The sequence below is a fragment of the Dromiciops gliroides genome, chromosome 5 (assembly GCF_019393635.1).
Source record: "Dromiciops gliroides isolate mDroGli1 chromosome 5, mDroGli1.pri, whole genome shotgun sequence".
In the NCBI taxonomy this organism is placed as follows: Eukaryota; Metazoa; Chordata; class Mammalia; order Microbiotheria; family Microbiotheriidae; genus Dromiciops; species Dromiciops gliroides.
Window position 1 is genome coordinate 43500504 of NC_057865.1, and position 9704 is coordinate 43510207.

The following is a 9704-nucleotide window of genomic DNA, read 5'->3' on the forward strand; positions in this document are numbered from 1 at the left end:
CAAATTGAGATAATAACTTTGGTAAGGTAGCATGATCCAAAATAAATCTACAAAAATCACAAATATTTCTATATATGCTAGGAAAAAAGAAAAGGAAACAGATTTATACAGAATAATTATAAATTACCCCAAATGCCTGGGAGCTAACCTACCATCCCTCTGCACGATTTATATAAATAGAACTACAAAACATTCTTTACTGATATAAAAGAAGACTTCAATGCCTGTGCTCATGATTGGCCTGTGAATATATTTAAACATGGGGTGGGGGGGGTGGTTGCAGCTAGGTAGCAAAATGGATAAAGCGCCGGCTCTGGATTCAGGAGTACCTGAGTTCAAATCTGGCCTCAGACACTTGACACTTACTAGTTGTGTGACCCTGGGCAAGTCACTTAACCCTCATTGCCCTGCAAAAAAACCCAAACCAAAACAAAAAGAATTAAAGAAAGGAAGAAGGAAGGAAAGAAAGAAAAAAGAGAGAGAAAGAAAAAATATATATAACATGATATTGCCTTAAGTTAATTTACATATTTTATATCATACCAACCAAATTACTAAGAGCATGCTTTGTAGAACTAGGGAAAAATCGAAATTATTTGGAACAGTTTTCTTTAATATTTCTATTTCTGCTCCTTTCTCCCAAGATGATGCTTGATTAATTCTACATTTTAAAAATTTTAGCAAACATTTATTACACATCTACTGTGTATAAAGCAGCTTGTTATATTATCTGAGTGAGGAGTAAAAGCAATAAGACATGTTTCCTGCCCTCAGACATTATGAGAAGCATGGTACTCCAAATCTGGTTTCAAATCCTGGCATTGATAATTATTGCCTGTGTGATCAGAAAGAAGTTAGCTAACTTCTCTTGGCCATATGTAAAATGAGGAGATAGGATTGCATGATCTCTAAAGTTACTTTCTAGCTTTAAATATCATCATGATGATCATGTATATAACTAAGGTTCTCAAAGCATTTCGACTATATTTTCTCCTTTGATATTTTATATGTACATTAGATCTCTGATCTTTCATGTAGTATAGGAAAGAGATTGGGAGACTTAGAGTTAGGCAGACTTGGTTTGAATCCAATCTCTGACACTTGCTAGTTGGGTGACTCTGGTGAATTACTTCTCTGAGTCTCTGTTTCTATAAATTGATAGGGACAGGAAAATCTGGGTTTTGAATCCCAACTCTCAGGTCATGGGCAAATCATTCAAGTTTTCTCAACCTTATTCCCTCTTCTGTAAAATGGGTCTAATTATACCTGTGGTGCCTGCCTTATGGGTTGTTGTGAAGCTTGTGATGTTGTGAATCAAGTTTTCATTATAAACAACACAGCTAAGTGGCTCAATAGATAGAATGCCAGGCCTAGAGTTAGGAAGACTCACTTTCCAGAGTTCAAATCCGGCCTCAAAAACTAGCTGTGTAACCCTGGGCAAGTTACTTAATTCTGTTTGCCTCAATTTCCTCATCCATAAAAAATGAGCTAGAGACAGAAATGACAAACCACTCTAGTATCTTTGCCAAGAAAACCCAAATGGGATCATGAAAATGATTGAACGACAATAATTTATGAATATCAATGTAGAGCCAGATTATCTATGTGATTACCTAGTCAAATCGGCCCCCCCTTTTTTTAGAGGAGGAAACCACTGGGGCCCAGGGAAGGTAAATGCTTGCCTGAGGCCACACAGGGATTGTAATAAAAAATGTATTCAAGAATATAGGCAAAATGTTTTAATACCTAGTGACCACCATTCTCTCCAAACGTCCACGCGGATGCTTATCCACTGTTGCATGATCTACTTTGAATCCTTTCTGGCTTGTTAAGATCTTCCCGAGAAGACAGGAACCCAGGGTCACTTCTCTGCCATAATAAAGTATCACAGTTGGACTTTAATGGAAGAAGACCCCAAGATCCCAGTATCTATTGATATAATACGCAGATGGTGAGGGATGGTCTAATCTCCCTTGATGTGTTCAAGCTGACATTTCAGGGCAGGGTATCCTTTGCTGAGACTCTGTCAATGATCTCTGAAAGACTGTGGAAATGAGAGCAGTGCCCCCAGGAGACTAGAGAGGGTAGAAGTGGTAAGTCTTGTGATTTTTCTTTTTTAAAAAAAGAGGGATGAGTAATTCAAATGTTAGAAAGTCCAGGGAGCTTGACATTTAGCCCTGACAAAATTCTAGCATATCTTATTAATTAAAGGGAAGGTTTCTATCAGCTAGAAAAAGAAACAGCAATCACTAGGAGCCAGCACAACTTCATTAACAATAGTTTATGTCCAGCTGACCCTATTTCCTTTTCTGATATGGTTACTAGACTTATAGATCAGGTGGGCACTGTAGACACAGTTTACCTTGGTTTTGGCAAAGCATTCCATTGAATAAATCAGTAAGCTTTTATCAGGGGCTTACTACATGTGAGGTTTTGGATGAAGTCTCCCAAAGCTATGGTTATGGATAAGTCGGAGAAATGCAGGCTAGAACACTGTATAGTTAATTGAAGCCAGCTGAATAACAAGACCCAAAGAATCTGGCTCCAAGTCAGCTTGGAAGTAGGTTTCCAGTAGGTGTCTCACCTATCTGAACTTGGCCCTGTGTTGTATGAAGCTTTCATCAGTGACCTGGATAAAAGCATAGACGAATTCTTGAGACTTTGTGATAACACAAAGCTGGGGAAGATAGATAACATATCATATGACATGGCAGCATCCAAAAAAATGTCTCAGTAGGCTAGAACATTGGGCCAAATCTAATGAGGTGAAATTTAATAGGGATAATGTAAACTCTTACACTTGGGTTCTAAAAAAAAATCAATTTTATGAGCACAAGATGAGAGAGCTGTGACAGTAAAATGAATCGTCTGAAATAATTTAAACATTTTAGCAGGCTGCAAACTCCATGTGGATAAATGGCATACAATGTCAGCTAAAAAATCTAATACAAATTTGGGATACATTAAGAAAAGCATAATTCCAAGAATATTTGTTCAGGTCGTACCACTTATTGATAACTGTGTTCATTTCTGGTGGTATGTTTTTGGTGGAAAATTGATGAACTGGTTGTCAGATTTCAGGTAGGACATTGATAAACTGGAGGACATCCTGAGGATGTTGAAAGGCCTTGGGGTTGGTTGAAGGAACTGGACATGTTTACTCTAGAGGATATTCTGGTAGACTATAAAATCAGGGCCTATTTGTGGTTCATTTTTCCCCTTTTCTGGCTTTACTCATAACAGGTGCTTAATAAATGCTTATAGGATTGAACTGATTTGAGAAGTCAAAGATGGGATATTTGATAGGCATCCTCTAATGGTTGAAGGGCTGTTCTGTGGTAGAGGTATTAAAGTGGTTCTGCTTGGCCCCAGAGTGACGAACTAGGAACTAGTAGTGGAAGAGAGGTAGATTTTGGCTCAATGGAAGGGCAACTTTCCTATTAAATGCAAACATAGAATGAACTGCATCAAGCGGTAGTGAGGTCCTTCTCACTGGACATATTTAAGCAAAGGCTGAAAGATGGACTCTGGAATATTATACAGCTGATTCTGGTCCAGGTATGGCTAGGAAGAGATCGACTCTGAGTCATGTCCAGCTCTGAAAGTCTGTGATTCCAGCAAAGAATGAAAGGTAGCCTACCGAAATTACTAGAATGCTTAGATTTCTGTAAAAATCTTCCCTCTGACACTTACTATAGCTGTGTAATCGTGGGCAAGTCACCTCACCTCTCTGGGTCTCAGTTTCCTCATCTGTAAAAATAGGTATAATAACAGGAATAATACTTTCTTCACAAGCTAAGGGATGCCATGAGGCTCAGATTAGGTGTTTGTAAAGCACTTTTTTTTTTGCAAACTTTAAAAGATCTGTATTTCTCTCTGTTCATTTTTCTATCTATCCATCGACCTCTTTGTTCATCCATCCATCTCTCTTTCTTTTTCTATCCATCCATCTATCCACCCACCCACCAATCTATTGAGCTATCTAGCTACCTAGCTACCTACCAGCCTCTCTCTTTACCTGTCTGGTTTTCTGTCTATCTGTTGTTGTACTGGAGGTATGAGTTCATTGGTGTAGGGAAATCTAAGTAAGGACACACCCCCAACAAAGTCAGCACCCGATTTGCCCATTATGGTCTTATTCAGTTTTAGGATATAAAGTAAGGAAGACTGGCCAAGGGTCACACAGCCAGTATGTATCAGAAGTGGGATATGAGCACAGGTCTCCCTCACTTCAGACAAGCCTTCTATTCACTTCTCTCTACATGTTGAATCATTTATTATTTGAAGCCAGAAGGGAGCTTAGAGATAGAGCATCTACTCCAGAGTTTCTTAACCTTTTTTATGTAATATACCCATTTGGCAGCCTGGCGAAACCTACAAATTCTTCCTCAAAATAACATTTGTTCAGCAAATCCTAATGGAAGGAAATGCTAAATTTCAGTTAGAGGTTAGTCAAAATACCATTCAGGTTTATGGATCTTCTGAAATCTGTCTATGGACTTGTTGACAGACCATGGACCCCCAAGTTAAGAACCCCTGATCTAGTCCAATCTCTTCATTTTAATAGATGGAGGAAACCAGTATAAAGACAGGAAATGACTTATGCAAAGACATACAAACAAGTAAATGAAAGAGCTGGGTCTTGAGCTCGGATCTTCTAAATCTAACCTTTAAAATCCCTTCAGATTTACATTACATAAATATTTGTGCCAACTATAACATTGGAAGTGCCTAAGAGAAGTGAAGAGTCCCCAGAATATTATAAGGGGTCTTGGAGGTCCAGGTTCTATTAAGATTCATGTCTGGGAGAGAAACGAGTAAGAAGATGAAACACAAACCTGTCCTGGGAACCTATCCAGCATCCTGTAGCTACTAAACAGCTGCAAAGGGTCCAGCCATCAGCTACCAGGTACATCTTTTTTTTATGTATGAGGTATTTTATTTTTTCCATTACATGTAAAGATAGTTCTCAACTTTTGTTTATACATGCTTTACAATTTCAGATTTTTCTCCCTCCCACCCCTCCCTCCCCCTCCCCTAGACAGCAGGTAATCTGATATAGGTTATATCTATATATCTCTATACATATACATATAGATAGATAGATAGATATATACACACACACATATATATACACATAATAACATTAATCCTATTTCTGCATTAATCCTGTTACAAGAGAAAGAATCAGAGCAGTGATGCAAAACCTCAAAATAGAAAGAAAAAAAAAAAACCAACAGCATACCAGGTACATCTTATCAATGTCTAGTACTTGACTTGAAGCAGCCAACCTCCCCTTGGCCTGTTTCTCTCTGTCACTGTGCCCCCACCCCCTTTCTGGATGGCTGTATTCTTAAATATTGGGAAGGCATTGGTCTACAGCCATAAGATGGTATCCCAAAGCCAAAAGTTCTGCTTGTCACTGGTACAGAAGACTATTAGGAGAGGATGTATTTACTGAGTGAGGAAAAACAGCTTTCTCAAAGTGAAGAGAGATTTTAATTTATTTGGGCACATGCACTGATATAAATTTATGCTCTGACAGCTATACTAAAAAAAAAGCAGCTTTATGTGTGAAGTTATTCTAAGCTGCATAATTGCCCACTCTATAAATGCATAGAAATAGCTCCAAGACAATAAAAGGCTCTGTTCTTGGCTTTTTCTTTCCTTAATATCCTTTTAGGCAACCGTGCACATTTTCTCATGTTAAACATCACCTTCTCCCTGATGATGTTCATCTCTGCTGTGTCATGGGTCTTCTTCAAGAATGAAGACAAACCTTTTTTGGGTACCTTTAGTCGCACCTGCTTAACCACCTGCCTGAAGCAAATCTGTGTAATTACTCACCTTCTCTTCCTTCAAATGATTGTCTCAAGGCAAGGTGCTCTCGTTGAAGGCTGAGTCTCAGCTCCAAATGCATTTCTTCTCTCTCCCCTGCCCACCCCCCACCTTTGACTCACTGGCCTCCACTTCTGTGGTCATGTCCTCCCACTACTTTAGGAGCCGACTCTTCTCCAGTCTTTCGCATGTGAAGCCATCTGGTGAGTGTAGCAGCTCACTCGTCTCTGCTTCACCTCCCCTGCTCATGGATTTTCTTATTGGAAGGCCTCCTGAAGATACTCAGTCGATATGGGATTGAAAAGGTTCTGGAGTCCAGTTTTGTCAAGTTCTACATTGTTTCTTGTAGCTGACTGGTACTGTTAGGTCCTGAGGAATTTGGGGGCATGCTGGTGAATCAGTCTACCAATAAGTCAGTCAATCAACTAGCACTTCTTAATTGCCTAATATGTGCCAAGTACTGGTGATACAAACACATAAGTAAAACAGCTTGGGTCCTCAAGGAGTTTACATTCTATCTGAAAGAGACATGTGTGTATGGATATAATTGCAATATAGATAACAGGTATTGGGGGAGGGGAAAGGAAGGAACCAGCAGGTGAGGGGATCAGGAAGGGCATTGGGTAAAACTTGGCTCTTGGGGGCAGCGAGGTGGCGCAGTGGATAAAGCACTAGCCCTAGATTCAGGAGGACTTGAGTTCAAATCCAGCCTCAGACACTTGACACTTACCAGCTGTGAGACCCTGGGCAAGTCCCTTAACCCTCATTGCCCCACAAAACAAACAAACAAACAAAAACAAAAAACAAAAAACTTGGCTCTTGAGTCTTGAAGGAGTCAGAGGATTATAAGGGGAGGAGGTGAGGAGGGAGTATATTCTAGGCATGAGGGATAATGGCAAAGAGATGGGAGATGGGAGTGTCATGTGTTAAGAACATCCGCCAAGGAGTTTGACCAGCCTGTGGTGTAGGCCAGGGCCAGATTGTAAAGGACTTTAAATGTCAAAGAAAGGGCTTTACATCTGATTCTAGAGGTAAGAGGGCACCACCTGAACTTATTGAGTAGGGAATGGTAAGATCAGGCTGCACTTTTTGTCGGGAGTATGATGGATCCATTCATTCAAATGGCTTGAGAGAGAGAGTCAATTGTTGAATGTTCATTGTGAAGACTTGTAGCCTGGAAATGGGTAAATGCTATAAATCACAGTTTAATTGTTTACTTCTAGACTCAAGAAAATGATAGAGAAAATGTTGATCATGCAGATTAAAAGCATATCATGGAAATATTGGTGGAGGTCTGACCTCGGATAAGTGTTACTTAACAATGTTGGGGCTCAGTTTCTTCATCTATATAATGAAGGGAGTTGGACTAGACTAGATGATCCCAAAGACCTCTGACATCTCCAGAATGCTCTAATCTTGTGAATTCACAGAACCAAGTAAGCTCAGAGGTAAGATTGAAAATGGAAACACTCCTGGTAAAGGGAATTAAGGTTTAATTCATGGGGCTGAAAGCCAAATTAAGTGACTGAGATTTCTCCTTGATAGCTAGCCCTTTTTTTTTTTCAGTGAGGCAATTGGGGTTAAGTGACTTGCCCAGGGTCACACAGCTAGTAAGTGTCAAGTGTCTGAGGCCAAATTTGAACTCAGGTACTCCTGACTCCAGGGTCAGTGCTTCATCCACTGTGCCACCTAGCTGCCCTGATAGCCCATTTTGATAAAGTGGGAGGGCAGAGGGTTCCTGAGAGAGGAGAGAAGTTGAGCAGAAATATTTGAAATCCATTTTGGCCTTGGCTGACTTACCATTGGGGCTCCCACTGACGTATTCCTCCAACCCATTATTTTGCTACTTAGCATGGAGTGTGGTATAATGGATAGAAATGTGGATTAGGAGTTGGGAATATACCTGGGTCTAAATCCTGCCTGTGACACTTATAGCTGGGCAACTGTGGGCATGCCATTTAACTTCTCTGGCCTTGGTGTTCTCATCTATACAATGGGGGTAATAATTCAGTCAAAAGTGCTTTGCAAACCTGAAGGTGTTTTATAGGTGTCAGCCATTGTTATTATTATTTTTTTTTTATTATTGCCTTGGGATGCCCTGATGTGAGTGCAAAATATCAGTGTTAGAGATCTAGAACATTGATTATTTCTGATATGGCAGATGGTGGGGGATGTAGGAACAAGGGGTTGATTTTTATATTATTTTTAGGTGACTCAATTCACAGGTCAGAAAGAAATGCTCAATTAACATGGTCTAATTGAACTTCATTAAGCTGCCAGGACGATTCCTTTTGAAATTAGAGTAAGAACACTAGGTGGATGAAGGTCGATGTGGCTTAAGCTTCTGTTATATTTGGGGTCCCTCCTCTCTTTCCTTTTTGTTCCCCATCACCAGCTCTTCCTCCTTGCCTTGAGGTGGTAAGTGAAATGTTTGAAGCTAATTTCATGGAGAAGTTGAGCAGAAATATTTGAAATCCATTTTGGCCTTGGCTGACTTACCATGCCCCCATAGCCTGGTGTGCCTTCCTTGGGAACGCCATCAGGCCTGAGTCAGCGGGCATGGCGCCTGCCTTGCAGCCAGGCGTGAAGGGCTCTATCAGGTTCCCCCCAGGCAATGGCACTTTATTAAGTGTCCACTTAGTAAAGTTGTTGTGGAAGCCCTGCCTATTAACCCTCAACCCCAGGGCCTGCATGCACTGTAGCTCCTTATTCATTAAAGTGTCATGCACCTTCCCAACCCAGGCTGTCTGTGAATTCTTGAACCCCAGTAGGCCTGCTGCTATGGTACTCACTGGCATTTGTCTGTGGTTAGCACTGCTCACTTAGCTTTGCCTCCACCCCGACAACTAGCAGGCTGCACTAAATTGTGGGTATAGGGGTGAGGAGAGGCTGCTTCTTGTACTGCATAGGAGGCTCTTGGAAACAGCAAGACCTGGGTTGAGACCCACCACACTGGCTGAATGTGACTTATGGGCAAGTCACTTAATCTCAATGCTACCAGCAGCTCTCTGAGACTATAAGTTAGAGATGAGTTGTTGAAGGGATTTTCTACATTATGAGTTCCTCATATTGATGAAATAAAAAATCTAGGCCCCCCAAAAAAGTATATGAATATGTACTGCTAAGAGAGGTCTGTTGGAGTCAACTAAACTGGACATTAAGATGGCAAAGGGTCATAAGTCCATGTAGTATGAGAATCTGTTGAAGGCACGAAGTAGAGAAGACTTGGGGATAGATAAGAGAAAGATAATTCAAGTATGTGAAGGACAGTCATATGAAAAAGGGACTAGATGTGTTCTGCCGGTAGAGGGGAAGAGGGTCAGGAGACCCATGAACTATAGGGAGAATGACAAAGAAGCAAAGTTAGACTTGACATTAGGAAAAATCCCTCAACATTTGAAACAGTACAAAAGTGGAGTGGGGAGGGTGCAAGAACAAGTTCTGAGTTTCTGGGACACCAGAAGTTTCTTTCCACTTCCTGAATTCCTAAAGCATTTATTTTGTCTAAGTTGGTGCTTTCCCCCATACTCTATTCTTCTACAAGATATAATGTCCCACTGCAGCAGAGAATGGAGAATGGTTTCTATAGATAGATGGGAGAAGATGGGGAGAAGGTCTCCTTTACTCTGAAGAAGGCGAAGGGACCTGGGGACCAGGTTTGAGCACATAGAGGCCTGTTCCACAGAATTACCCTTCTCTCTCCTCAGAAGATGGAGATTTTCTCCATCATTTTGAATTTCTTCAGGTGAGTGTTAGAGATTCCAAGAAGGCAAATCTAACTTCCATCCCTTCAAATACAATTTCAGTTTATTTCCATTAATTGTCTTTGGTTAGAGATGATGAAGTCATGGGAATCATGGCGTCTC

At 40.6% G+C, this 9704-nt stretch overlaps 1 pseudogene; it reads right to left on the reverse strand.

Annotated features, from left to right (window-relative positions):
• Positions 1-8399, reverse strand: part of LOC122728696 — a 42233-nt pseudogene extending 33834 nt beyond the window's left edge.
• Positions 8400-9704: the final 1305 nt, after the last annotated feature.